Source organism: Syngnathus typhle, linkage group LG8, assembly GCF_033458585.1.
Source record: "Syngnathus typhle isolate RoL2023-S1 ecotype Sweden linkage group LG8, RoL_Styp_1.0, whole genome shotgun sequence".
Taxonomy (NCBI): domain Eukaryota; kingdom Metazoa; phylum Chordata; class Actinopteri; order Syngnathiformes; family Syngnathidae; genus Syngnathus; species Syngnathus typhle.
Genome location: NC_083745.1, coordinates 11,267,587 through 11,282,486, shown reverse-complemented (window position 1 = coordinate 11,282,486; position 14,900 = coordinate 11,267,587). Strand labels below are relative to the sequence as shown.

Below are 14,900 nucleotides of genomic sequence, written 5' to 3'. Positions count from 1 at the left end.
ATGGGATCATAGAGTTCTAATAACTCAAAATGCAAAGTGAACGGTAACACGTAAACAAAATCATTTGGCAAAAAAAAAACAAATCATAAAATGCATTTTATCTATTGGATTTTTTTCCCCAAGCACAAAAGCAAAAAAGGTGACATGAAAGCAGTTCAGTTGGATTGTCAGTCTACACAGGGGAGCGCTGAGCAGTTTGTTCACCGGGTCCCTCGGGTGCCCCCCCCCCCCACCACAAACACACCAACAACCCCCCCCCCCATCCTGCCCCCCACGTCTCATCTCTGCAATGACAGAATGCATGTTTGCAGATTACAAGCTAATTGTTCACGTGGGACCCACAAGGGGAGAATGACATCACAGAGAGGTGGTGGGATTACACGATGCTAAAAAGCAGAGGATTATACACATTTTGCTTTTTTGGGGTGGGTGGGGGGAGCTCATGCAAATGAAGATTAAAGCAAAGAAAAGAGGGAGGCAGAAGGGAGAGGAGGCCTTTTGTGACTCGAGAAGGAGTGAAAGAGTTCATTTTTCGCTGCTGTTTTTGTCTTTAGGAATGACGGCTGCGTGTGTGTGCGTGCGTGTGTGTGCGTGTGTGTGTGTGCGTGTGCGTGAGAGCTGGCAGATGGGATGTAAATAGGCGGGTAGCTGCGCCGGCCTTTTAAGCGCGCTACACTGAGGAGGATGTTGTCAAGGGAAGCTGCTTAGCAGTGACTTGCGCTTTATTATGCTGGCTTTTCAAAGCAAATGGACTCCTCAATACTTCTTCATTCGGCCTAATTAGGAGGCCAACAACTGCGAAGGCCGCCTGGTTTACGTTCGCCGGGGGGTGGCGGCCCACAAATGTCACGCGCATGTTTAAGGCGAGCATGTAAATGAGAGCTCCTTACGGACGCCGGCATTCAGGTGAAAAGCTAAACAGAGTGCAAGCGCCTATAATGATGTCACAACGGCACGTCTTCATTAGCTGGAAAAATGCAACAAAACTGCCACGACTCACGCTGCAATCACAATCAATATTTATCCAATCTCAAAAACATTTTCAAAAGCCAAGAAAATGCATCATAACCAAAAATGTGCACAAATGTGTTTTAATTAACTGACCAATCAGAGGACAGAAAAACACTGATTTAAACGCTGACTCAAAATGCCGGCCAATCAGGTGACAGCGACATCATGACCCTACTCGGCCCGCGATCTCAAATGTTGAGACGGCACGGGCCCCAAATACAAAGTTTAATGGAAAGCACATCTGCTAGTGGTTTGCTCGTCGGCTGCACGTGTGTGTTTGCGTGTGTACCCGAGGGCGTCGGGAGAAAGTGAATTTACTGTGAATAAAGAGAAGGCGGCCTGGAACAAAAGCAGTTGAGGGAATAACTTATTGACCAGGAGGACAGGCTGAACCGGCACGATTAAAACCGCCTGATCGTTGTGTGTGAGTCAGGGGGGGACAGTGCACCTGCCTCCGCCCTGGGGGAGGCCTCGGGAGTAAGGGGGGGTTCGTTGCTCCCACCGTGCTCAGCTGACTAATGTTGAACCCACACGGGCCAAAATGGGCAACATATTTCCATCATAAGAGCGCCTTGCCATTGCCGTTGGCGACAAGCGCTCATTTGCATGTTAATTGACACTTTTTGTCCGGGGCGGGGTCGCGGTGCTGCACCCATCGTCGGGCTGCGACAGGAAGTGTCATAATCATAAAGCGTAACGCGACGCCACTCCCGTGTTTTTATTTATTGAATTGAAAGTCATGAAAAAATGAATTAAAATGTCAACAAGTGATGAGCTAAGCAAATAATATGCAATGTCTTGTTTATTTACAGAATAGGCAGGGTGCCGTTAAACACCAGGATGCTCCTCAAAGATACCATCTGCAACATTTAAATACTTCCGAGATGTCGTCGCATCAACCACCATAAATCAGTCCAACAATAAAGATGACAAAAAGTGCAATTTAAGTGAAAGTAACAAACTTTTTTTGCACATGAGGGAATACTGTTTGATTACAGGAAATGTCGTTTTATGTACTGTATTTATTTTGTGCAAAAACAAAAAAGGGAGGAATTTAATGACATTATCTAGTATTTTTTGCCATTTTATCTGTTTACGTATTAATTTATTTATAACCAATGAAGTAAAAGCGACAGTGATTTAGTTACTTAGAAAGTGACCATAGATCTAAATCATCTTTAAGAAAATTTTAAACCTTTATTTTGTCCCTGAAAAAAATTACTCAATTTAAATATATTTTTAATAATTAAATGTGATTAGGGCCCAACTAATAGAACCATAATTTCTGAATAGGCATTCAACACGAGAAACTTTTTGTGTTTTATACTATGTTTTCAATTTTAACTAAAAATTACATATTACAATACAAAAAAACATATTTTCTGAATTAAATGTATGAATAGAAATGAATAATTTTTGGTAAGTGATCATTACAATGACTAAAAGATGGAGATAAAAAGCAGTCGAGTCATGCTCGTCGCCATGCTCAGTGTTTTTGTCGCGAGAAGCCCGCACTCTCAATATCGTGGGTCCGACCTTCCACTCATGGAAGTGTACCGAGCCAGACGGGAAGTGTGTGTGCGCGTGTGTGAGCGCTCCTCTCCTACAGTGACTGACAGATGGCGCTCAGCGTTGGTCGTAAACGTGCTCTGGGACTGGCGCTTGTCGGCGTGCCAGCCGGTCGCCTCAATAGTTTGGTGGCTCCCCGTCAGGGTCCGGCTGCCCCCAAAACTGCTCAAAAACAACTGTCCTGCGCAGTGTGTGTGTGCGTGCGTGTGGATCGCTGGCCACCGCATGTTTGGAATATGTCGCCAGCAATGAGTCTCTCGGGAATAATGACGGCAGGAAAACAGGCGAGGATGAATGTGTTTAAATGGTGTCATCGGATGGATGCTTTACACGTGTCATCGGAGGGAAGGGACGTGCGCCTTTTATAGTTCATACAGAGCGGTTATTGGCGCTCCAACGAAACGCAGCCTCACCTCTTGGTGTTTTGTGATTCAGAAAATTGTCCTATTGCAGCGACGGGACGTTGAGATTTGCTAACTCAATTTCTTTGTGCATGAGGACTTTGTTGTCACGACCAATCACGGCTCACCCCCTTTCTGAAGCTGAGCCGTGATTGGTTGTGACCTGAGACAACTGTGATGTCATTTTCAGTCGACAGCAAGTGGCAAAATGGCCACCCCCTGAGATAGATGAAAACGGGTGAATTTTGCTGCTTAACTCATTTATTTAATGTTTGTAAACTAAATGTTGTTTTGACAACGATGCAATGTGATGTCTTTATCTGCGATGTCTGTTCTTGGCTTGGGAACGGAATCAGCCGCCTCCTCACGATCATGTTTCACTTTGTCCCAACACTCCTCCTGCTGAGAAAGACTGTCACCCAGCGCTCTGCCAGTCTCAGAGCTGGCATGCCAACGCACGGAAATGTTCACAAACACACGCAGTGGCATTGCTGTACAAATCAAATTAAATTAGGCAGGCGACGTCCCTGGGAAACAATACCAGTGTCTCTCGATGTGCTTTTTGAAAATTCATATCGGTCTCCCGATAAATTTATGAACAACAATCACTGAAATGAAAACGTGGCTATTGAGCAGACGCAGGATCGTAAATCAACAACTTGACAACAGCTTCACTCCCAAAAGCACGTCTACCAATACCTCTCGACCTTTTTCAGCGCTTGATTTTGGTTTAAGTTCATTCACTGCCTAGCCTAGCCTAGCCTAGCCTAGCCTAGCTTAGCACGCGCCGTGATTTCCTATTAGCCTGTTGGCCCTGGCCCACATTCAGTTGGCACGGCAGAGCGCACCATTAAAGGAGCTGCCAGGCAGACTCCGTCACAGTTGGTGCTTTTCATCAACGTCAACAACACACTGACAGCTTGTCGGTGGTGTTGTTGCTGCTGGAGAGCAAACAAACACGCAAAAGACGTGCGACATGCGTGCCAAGAAAGGCGCGACTTCATTAGAGATGTAACTGGTTTTGGATGTATCATGTATAGATATAAAAAGTCTACACACCCCGTTCAATTGCTAGGTTTATAACCGGTACAAATGTTTTGATCAAAGTGTTATTTGTTATTTTAGTTAGTTACTATTATTATAATTTTTTAAATGATTTGCTTAGTTTTGATCCAGCGATAGCAACGTCATCTAGATGCAATCATCCGAGGGCGGAACCCCCCCACTCAGCAAAGATCAGCAGCAATTCTAAACTGGCATTATCACTGGATGGGAAAGCAGAAATGACAGCACCCCCAAACCGTGTGTGCGTGCGTGCGTGTGTTTGCATTCATGTGTGTGTCCATGTGTGATCATATGGGCCAATGAAAAGTGCCCTGGCTCAGTAATGTGTGACAGATGTTAACGTTTTGTAGGCTGCTTCATGTCCCCCCTGAGGGCGCCCACCCAATCACACTGGACATTGATATGATGGGCATGCGTGTGTGTGTGTGTGTGTGTGTGTGTGTGTGTGTGCGTTTATGATTGGAAACATAATTAGCAACACAACTCTGACCTCAGTTTTGAAATGCTACTAAAAGAGCTGCAATAGCATATATGAGTTGTTAAACATGACATAGCACAGCACAGCACAGCACAGCATAGCATAGCATAGCATAGCATAGCATAGCATAGCATAGCATAGCATAGCATAGCATAGCTCTTACTTCTTCTTCTGAGTCATCCCCATCCAACTAGAAGACTCAACAGTCCCCTCCCAACAGGTCCACACATGAGTAATCCAATCCATGGTTGTCTATATTATCTGCCAAAATCTTTCAATATTTGAAACAAAAAAAGCTCATCATAGAATTTGCATAGACTGTGTGCTCTTCAATCTGTTCATTTAGTTTAGTTTAGTTTTTTGTTTTTTCAGGCCACCGGTGTACGCCCTATTATTTCTTCTGTTCCCCGCTTGCACTTCCTGGGTTGTGCATCCCCATTGAAGAAAATGTTTTGTTTTCATTTTAAGAGACACTAAGAACACATTGATAGTCTATTATCTAAAAAATGTGGTTGTTTTTTTTAGGTGACAGAAATTTTAATCAAGAGTCAGATTTAAGATGATTAAAGAGTTTTGTAGTTGTTTTTGGGCATCTGTAGAAACATGTGGCTGGTTTTAGGTCTTTGAGAGCAAAAACAACAAGAAAGGGACATTTATAAAGCTCTAGAAGCCATTCTTGATGTTTTCCCAGGCACCAAACAAAGTCAAGTTTTACAAAGATTTTCGAGGGAATCTGATGATGTACTGAAGGAACTTGCGCCATTTGCAATTATCGAATGGGATTGGATCTTTTTGCCTTAGCTGCCATTTTGAACATGCATTTCTAATGTGCTAAAAGCACTTTTGATTGTTTTATGAACTAAAAACCCACTACTATGGGAAAAAGTGAAACAAAGGAAAAAAAAAAAAACATCGCCCCAGGATAAAGACTTTCCCTCAACATGAGGACAGCACTGTCACTTTCTGACACCCCAGCAAGAGCCGTCACTCACCCCCTTCAACACTCCCCCCGCTCATCCCCAAATTTCCCCGTCTGTCCGTCAAACCCCCAACTTCACCCTCCATCTGTGATCATGTAAGTGACGGGGGGTTGGCGGGGGCCGTCCGCAGGCTGGTCATCCCGTTAGAGGCCTATTAAGGGTCCCGCTGGGGGGCGGTCCCTATCAATACCTGCGTGTGATGGACCCGACACACACTGCTGCGGAAGGGCCTCCTGGAGGGCTCCACTCCGGTGCGGACCTCCTGTCAGACGTGGACAAAAGGCACACTTCCTCGTACCGTTGGCGCACGTCCCCTCTGGACCACATCTGGACCGGCCCACCTGGGGAGAAAGTGCCCAGGTGTCAGAGGATGTGATCTTACAAAAAATAACACCAAATTCTTTTCTGAATCATTTCAAAGAGATTTCCGGTTAATTTTGTGTCTTGTCTGTTGAAGGGACAAGAAAAGAATATCTAAAGCATGAGCAAACTAAGTTGATGGCAGCAATTGTATTTATTGTGTAATTTTTCTCATTTGATTCCCAAGAACCTCATCATTAAGATCAATATCAGAGTTTTTGACAACGAAATGTGTTCCATCTCTGAGCTTTGCAAACTTTCAGAGCCTTGATATCTGTCATCTCCACAGGAAGTTGAAAACAAACACGTCAGATGCGTCCATCTGTCTTGATGTTAGCAGAGAATAGAGGTCTGTTTCCTCATTAGCGGCTTATTAACAGCCGCTGCCCAGCGGAGAGCACTCTCCCTGGAGGACTTGGTAAGGGGGCGGGGGGCTCAAGGTGGTGGAGGCTTTTGTCAGAGTGGAGGGGGGCTTTTGTCTCCAGCTCTGGCCTCCTAGACGGGGCCTCCTGTGCGGGCCTGCCCGGGGGACGCTGTGTTGCTATGTTATGCGAGGGCCGCGCATCGCGGAGGGTTGGCTGGAGGAGGAGATGGAAGGAAGGAAGGATGGAGAGTTGACTGGAGGTCATTCGTCAAAGCGCCTGTCAATTCAGCCACCTCCTGCCGGGAGGCCCGCCGAGAAGGGCGAGCACAGGTATATTCAAAAGCATCTATTGCAGTCTTTGTCTACTTGTAAACTGACTTTTCTTTTTTTTAAGTTCAATAGTTGTTCCGGCTCTAGTACCTGCATGTAGATGTTAGAACCTTTTCAGATTCTTCAGGTTTCTGAAATCAGATTTCTGCATACATTTGTCACTTTTGTGAAGCTAACCCTCACAACTGCTCTGTATTAACTATAAAATAAAAATAGAGGAAAACAGCACCATCTGGCCATAATGCTGGACTGCGCCCTTATTATGGTTCATGTTCACGGGGACATAATTGGCACAGCGTCTGACATTTTCCTGTGACCATAAAGTGGAAAAAATGTAAGAATGTGTCGACAGCTTTAATTGTACTGGCGGACTGTGAAATCAAATAGTCCCCTGTTGCCTATTAGCAGTCCACAAAAGTCACGGGCGCGAGCTGCTATTTCTTCTCGTCGGATGAACACATCTGTTCTGGACGCCGACGTTGTGCCAAGCGACGAGCTGTGACCCGCGTTGGCCCTCACGTGTCTCCTGGTATTTGGTGCCGATGTTGAAAAAAAAAAACGGTTTTCGCAGCTCAGGCCATTTGTCAGGCCTGCCGATGAAGAAAGGCAATACGAGTGGACGTACCATGCTTGTGTCCAGCTCATTATGCACCGTGCAGGTATTTACAGTACCAGTTGGCTCTGGCAACAGTATTTTGCTCAGTTTGTTAGCAGTATTGTACTAGTTGATGTAAGAATCCCCCACAGCCTGGCATTGTCTTGGCCTTGGCGGAGGTCTGCCCCACACTCCAGGCTTTTTCTCTCCCCCCCCCCCCCCCCCCCCCACTTCCCGCAAGCAGCCTGCTTTGCACGCCACCCCGGCTTGAAGCGCGTGACCAATGGGCGTGATTAATAATTCTAATCATTGGCAAACGTGCCAGCTGCTCTGTGGCAATGGGCACGTCTGATTTATGGTTGTGTAAATGCAAACAGTCATTGTCCATATTCACACAAGAAAGGGAAAGTGGAAAGGGGGGGGGGGGGGTCCACGGTGGCTTTGGACGCCCGCCCTGCAAATATGATTTTATCTTCCAAAGTCATTGTCCCGCCTCCCTCGCGGCCATTTGTCTGCGGTCGGGTCACACGGTGCTCACCTAGTTGCGTTTTGATCTCGGCGGGCTTCAAAGCTGTCTGGGGCCACGGGACTTCGGGGGGCGGGACATTGTGCGTGCAGAAGGCCCCATTGTAATGATGAGGTGCACGTCCACAAAGCTGCAGCAGAAGAAGAAGTCATCAATTAGCCGCGTGATTTGGAGCCATTAGCGAGCTGGAACGCGAGCGGCGGCCTGTCGCTAGCTAAACAGCTCAACTTTGTGCTAGCTGAGCGAGCGCAGATGTGACCGACAGTAGCAGACTTCACATTAGCTCGCTCATTAATCACCATCAAGTGTTTGGCTTTGCGCATGTCGACGCTACGGAGAGCAGAGTAGTTGTGACAGCAACTGGCCGCCAACCTGTCTACAGCCTAATCTCATTACGCTCCTCCCGGCGTCCGGGAGTGAAGCAGACGAGGCGTCCAAGCGTATCATGGATGGCTAAATCGTCCGGACGAAACCTCACAGGGTGCCTTTGAAAGCGTGCGTGGAAATGCGTCGGCGTAAGAGTGTTTGGTCAACTTTTAGGTACCGTTGGGCCACTAGTTTTCCGACGACCAAACAGTTGGAGTTCCAAGGTTGTCCAACAGGCAAATCGTGGAGGGTTCATGGGGGGTTCTGGATTGTTATATTTTCTTGCAATATGAGGTCAAATGGGGAGTCATCTACCGGGTGTATGACACCTGTGCGCCGGTCATTCTTGGGCCTGTCCCGCTCTGTCTGCGTTGTACCTGCCAGGCTGGTGCAGATGGGCTCCGGCTCCCCTAGGTACCGCCGCTAAACAGCCGTCATTAATCACCGCATAAAGCCTCCCCAGCGGGAGATGCCCCAGGTTAGAGCACATCAAGAAATAAATTGGTTGAAAAATGGCTCTGAACGAACGCGGCATCCCTCGGGAGGGGCTGCGAGGGAAAGGAGGGGGAGTTCATTTGTCAGCTGCTTAAGCGACGGCGTCACTCTCGCCCGCCTTGACAAGCTCAGATGTTTGCTTTCGGATTTCAGCACATTCATCTTCTTTGTGTGTGTGTGTGTTGTGGCGGTCAGAGAAGAAAGGAAAAAAAAAACAAATCAACAGTTTAATCATTCTACATTAATATGTCAAATAAGAATGTAACTGCTCATCCCATTCAAACTTTGTTGCTAACCAAATCCGCAGCACTTAAACAGGTGAGACCAAGAAAACAGACATCAGCATCATCAAATCGCTGATTAAAATTTAGAACACTCTGCCACTCTAACAAAGGCCTTTTCACCTACATTTCTCAGAAACATGGAATAGATTTTACTTTCACTTCAATCACCACGTGCTCCACTCATGCTGTCAATAAAGATTGCGACATAAAAACAGAGTAAGTGGATGGCAGCCAAGATGGAGGTCAAGGACAGGCGCTGGTCCGTCCGCACCTGTCCAGCTCTCGCTGCTGCTCTTCTGTCTCCTGTCCACCTGGATGATTAATGACCAAGCTGGTCAGAGCTGCTCTATTGACCCCGGGGCACCTGAAGGCTCCTCAAAAAGCCGTCAATATCAAACGCTAGACTGGTGAGAGCTTCACGACGTGACAAGATATTACAATTATATATTATTTCTTACTACAAATCTCTGCTTTGTCTGTTCTGTGGCTCAACGTTGGAAGAAGCGGGCCTGGCCAGCATCACCTGTTACTATGCAGACTTGTGGCAGAATTCAGAATGAACTAATCCCATCTAAACTCTCATTCAATGTGAGTCAGTATAGACCTGCCACCATTTAAAGTGCCTCTGAATAACTGTAAATAAAGTTCAGCTGTTCTTGTAGGCCTTTCCCACATTATTTTACCCTCTAGTAGAAACCGGAAAATGTTTGTGCCGCAGCTGACAGTTATTCTGATCCGTTGGTAGTTTTTTTTTTGTGCCAGTTATTAGAAGACAGCCTGATTAAAACATAACTGTGCAATGAATAGAGCTTAATATCCCCCAAATCAGCATTCTAGTGAATGTGCGTAGCATTAATCTCCGCATCATGATGGTCTGGATCAGTGTGACACGCCAGCCATGTCACCAGGTTAAGCGCCTCCATTCTTCTTCTTCTAACATGGGCAGAACGCGGGGTGTCACGGGGGCGAGATGGCAGCACAATGGAGGTGATCTCTCTGATCTTTTGTGCTGGCCGCCGTTATTAATGTTCATCTCAGAGAGAAGCCGTGGCCTCTGCCTCTCTGTCATTTTAGCCCCGGCTGGACTCCTCCCGTCCCGACTTCACAGGCTGTCTCAGAGAAAAAAAAAATGCCTACAAAGATAGCGTGTGACACCTCAGCGTATCTCACCAAAAAACGCAAAAAGGATGGGAATAGACAGACGTAAAGTTGAAATCTTGATTGAGAAGCAAGATAGAATTTCTTAAGTCAGATAAAAAACATTTGAAGCTCAAAATCTGCAGCTGGCGTTACAACTGTTCAAGTAAGTTGCATTTTGTCAGTTGTTCACATTAGCAAACGCAACATTTTCCTTCTGCTACTTATTTACTTTTGCACTAAAAGACTATTTTCCCTAAGTACTTAAACAACCAAGATAAAAAACACCCAACATTTATTGAACAATATAACTCAAACAATATAATATAATATAATATAATATAATATAATATAATATAATATAATATAATATAATATAATATAATATAATATAATATAATATAATATAATATAATATAATATAATATAATATAATAAACACACACAAAGAAAAAAAAATACTTTTCTGTGTGGTGGCCGGATTCCCGCCCATCCCTGCTCGCTCTTTGTTGAGGAATACTTTGAAGGTGTGTCGCATCATTTATCAGGCCTTCTGTGAGCTGCCCGTGCCTTGCTGTGCGACGCTTTGAGGGCTCAGCCCGCCTTCACAGCGCTCTTGCGGTAATGATTAACTCTCAGGGGTTGTCTGACGCTCCTCCGAGTGTCGCTCGGAAGAGGTCGGCCACTGTCACCAAACCAAACTCGCTTTAGTTTTGATTCTATTCATGTCGCAAAGTGGCCTTGCAGAGAGAAAACATGGCCGACGTGCTAACGATTAGCAAGGGTTTTTAGGAAAAATTAGGCTTACATTCAACCTTTTCAGTTCTCATTTTAAAATCGTATTAATTAGATGCTGTCGTCCACTGATATTCCCTCCATTCAAACAGATTTGAGCGTTTTGACTCAAGTGCTGATAAATAATGACTGAAAGACACAAGTAGCACATTGTGTGCGCGACGCCTAACTTCACTTTCTCCCCTTTGTGCTCGAAGCACTTAAACATCCGGCGAGATTTAAGACCTGATTTTTTTTTTTTTAGTTGATGTCCATTTTTTTGAGTTCAAGTTTATCACCGTGCGCAAAGAAAAGCGAGTGGGTGTTGGCTTTAAACGCGCTCATTGTGTTGATTTTACACCTTTTGGACGGGGCGTCAATAAATCCAGCGGGAACAAGTGCTGTTGTGAGCCTGAAGTTCAGGGCTGGGCCAGCCCGAGCGCCGTGTCGCTCCGTCTTGTCAATTCCAGCCACGGAACTTTGTGAAACTTTGTGCTGCTCATTGAGCGCGGCGGCACTTGAACCATGTTCAACCCTCCCGTGTCAGACCACCCACCGGTCCGGCGCACAAATATGATCTAGAGGCGATTTACGCCGTGGCGGCGGCGGCATAAATTAGCTCCTCTCGGAGGTGCTGCCGGCTTTTATGGAGAGAACGTCCTCATCCACAACTTCCCAGGAAGGAAGAAGACTTTTTTTTCCCAGCTTACTTCTCACACGCAGGGGGGCGAGAGCAGAGGCTGTCCAACTTTTGGAACGCTGCCTTTTATGGTTTCACGTCAAGTCATATTTCAAGCCACCGGCACTGAAACAAATAAAAATAAAAAATAGCCTCGTTCACGTAAAAATCCATCTGGTCCTGCAGTTTGATGACACGTAAAGATTTCGGAAGAAAAACAAAACATGAAAGAATAGCATAACACAACAAAGTGGATGATCATCATCCACCCTCAGCATTATTGTGAAAAATGGAAATCTTATTACCAGGGGTCTAAAGGTCAAAGGATTCACCACTCAAGAATTGGACATGGCATCTGTCGAGTCGCCGGAAAGAATCAGTTCACATTGGTTAAAATCCATCAAGCAAAAATTGACCTTTTCTTTATGTTTATTTTTTTGAATCAGATGTCGTCTTTTTCAGCCCTCAAATTGAGCATTGATTTCAAGTAGATACCCCAACTTCAAGCGTCATCCCATTGTAGTTTTCCGAAATGTCCAACTTTCTCGAATGCGGCGTGAGCACAAGAGCGCCAGCGTAAATCAGAGCGCCTCCCTCCTCCCCTTTCTGCAGACGAAAGAGGCCGAGAAGTGGCTTGTCCGTCAAGCCGGTCGTCATGCTCCTCACGCAACAGTGCAGGAATGTTGTTTTATTTGTCCTGAGCTGAAGAGGAGACTTGGACTGGCTGTAATGGCGGGACAATGAGAGGCGGGCAGAGCGGCCTTTTTCAGGCCCTTTCTTGTTTCCAAAACAGGCTGGGACATTGTTGTCCTTTCTGCTAATTAAGCTGTTAGAGAGAGGGGCTGGTCTGACAGGGTCCCGCTTGGCAGGGAGGCAAAGAGTCAATGGGCCCCCAAACTCAGCGGCAGACATTTATGGGCGTCCCCGGAGACATTGTTTTCCCCCGCCGAGGAGCTTTTCACGCCGTCCGCCTCTGTCTCGCTGAGCCGGACAATGAGAAGAATGCCGCTCGCAGAGCCGGGAGACGCGCACAAAGAAGCCGCCCCGTACCACGGGGATTTCACACCGCTGGGACGAACCCGGGCACTGCCAAGATTTCAGGGATGGGACTTGACGCTAACTCAAGCTACTGCACACCTGGGGTTGGCGCGTGGGGGGGGCAACATTGTGCTTTGTCACAATAGCAAATAATAAAACGGTAAAAGTATCACACTCGTGGAGGGTCTTTTCCTTGTCCTCCTTGGGCTGCGTCTACTTCAGGAGACCTCAGTTCTGCCTGCCTGCCATTTTGCAGCACACCGTGGTACTGCATTGAAGGCGCCATCACAAATCTGCAATTTAGCAATGCTGAGCTGAAACAGAGCACATGTTGGAGGAGGTGTGTGTGTGCTGTGTGCTGTGTCTGCTCCATGTGATGGTCATCCAAGCGTCTCAGCATGTCTTCTTGGATCTCACTTGAAGCCAAGAAGAATTTGTAATCTTGCTGCAAAGTTTTGTCTTTTTTTTGCGCTGGCTGCAATCACCAACTGTTCACTGTCTCCTTGTTGTCATGTCAAGCGTCGACTCGACAGCAGCAGCCCAATTATACAGCAATTTACGCGTTTGTCAAACGGCCGCCGCTTACTCGGGGCAGCCATATTGGCGAGGTCAGGCGCAGCATCTGATCGGGCGGCTTTACGACACGGCGGCCCGTCCCTCGCTCAGATGAGGCGAGGAATTGCCCCCAAAAAAGAAGGAGGGAAGGCGGTAGGAAGAATAAAAGAAAGATGACAACTTTGTTGTGCCTAACGGTTTGGCTGGGCCGCCGAGTCCGGCTGCTCGGCGGAGCGCGGCAGCATGTGTTTCAGGGATTGTTCTGGAAGGGGGAGTGCGGAAACAGCAGGGAGCAGAAGACAAACAGGCAATTCGTGACTCATTAAATGCGGCGACGGCGGCCAGCGCCGTGGAGGGGTGCGAGGACCCCCGTTCCAATTGGGCGATAAAACTCCACCCCCCCTTCTGTACCAGCTGGAGCGGGCATCTGTCAGCCGCACGCCGCGCCGCGCCATGTCGCCGATTACAAGCAACAAGGCTGACCTGGGCGGACGGCGGACGCCATTTCTAAATGGCCCACACTTATGTAACATGCTCAGCCGGGACCCGCAGGTCCACTGAGGAACCTCAATGAGAGCCTGCCTTCGATCGGGTTTAGCTGAACGGAGGCTGTGTGAATCAGTCAACTTCTGACCTGATTTTGCCGCATGTGGCAACATATCAATGCCTTGAAATATTAGTGTTACTTTGAATATATGCTGCGGGCCAGCCAAAAACGGGTGGCGGGCAGCAAACAGCCCGCAGGCCGTAGTTTGAACACCGGCGAACCAAACCCTCCGTCGCTTGGAAAAGCTGTACATCAGCACAAGAAGTTTCGGAACGAGAGAAAAGTTTGCTCTCGGCGGACTTTAACGACAAACTAGCGGCCTAATTAAAGGGGCGGGTGCAGACATAGGCATGAAATATGAATAAGCCCCCCACAGCTCGGCGCTCGGCGAGACGGCCCTTTGCCTGTGAATGTTTAATAAGAAAGGCGCTAAACACGCGAAAACCAAGACGGAATCCTGCCAACGGGGGCACGAAACTGCCGGCGAAGGGACGCCATTAACGGGACGCTCGGATTGGGAGTTGGGCGGCGCGACAGACGAGGCGTGGCGGCTCCTCGTAATTTTGACTGGAGCAGACGTTACGGCTCCCCGCGCGCGGATCTGCCGAATATGAAAACATCAGCATATGGCCGCCGACAGCGCCGAGGCTAAAGAGTCAATTTCCCTCAAGCAACATTGTGACGGGGTGACATTCGCATCCGTACTGCCCCCTCGGCCCGGCCGAGAGACCGAACGAGACGGAGGTGCGGAGGAAGAGCAGATGGTGAAGATGCGTGCCGGAAAAGGAAGCCCATTGGGCGCCTCCTTTTTTCCGCGGCTGGCGGGTCACGGCTTCGACAAAGAATTTCACGCGGCGAGCGGGAAGGCGAAATCTGTCCGTCGGCTGCCAAATGCTTTGCGGCTGGGCTCGGGTCCTGGGAGCGCCCTTAGAAAAGCCGCTGTTCCGTTGCCCGTCAATTGGAGCGTTTACGGCCTTGCTTAAAATGAGCACTTTCTGGCCGCGCTGCATGTGCGGCAGATGGCGCGCAATATGGCGCACCTACGCCTGCACAGATGTGGCACAGCGCATAACACGAGCCGGGAGAGGACGGCGAAGCTCGCCAACATCTGGACCTGTGGCAACCTTCACCGTTAGCTGACTTTAAAGGCCCGCTCCCGCACTCGTTATTTGGTTGTCAGGCCCGCGCTCACGTGTTAAAGGGGACGTGTGATGGAAAATTAACTTTTTAATGAGGCACTCACAGTTCTGAGGTTCAGGGTTTGACTCGGGCCGTCCTTCCCATGTGGAGCAGGCGTGCTCTGCCAAAGCTTGGGCTGAATTTTACAGAAGCCTGACGTTGGTCCA

The 14,900-nt window shown here is 47.7% G+C and overlaps 1 long non-coding RNA gene across 1 annotated transcript; it reads right to left on the bottom strand.

The window, feature by feature from the left end:
* Positions 1 to 283: 283 nt before the first annotated feature.
* Positions 284 to 14,888, bottom strand: LOC133158589 (uncharacterized). Its single transcript, XR_009715245.1, has 3 exons — positions 14,798 to 14,888; positions 7,692 to 7,809; positions 284 to 5,845 (listed from the first exon to the last, which is right to left on the bottom strand). It is a non-coding gene; the product is annotated as an uncharacterized LOC133158589 (long non-coding RNA).
* Positions 14,889 to 14,900: the final 12 nt, after the last annotated feature.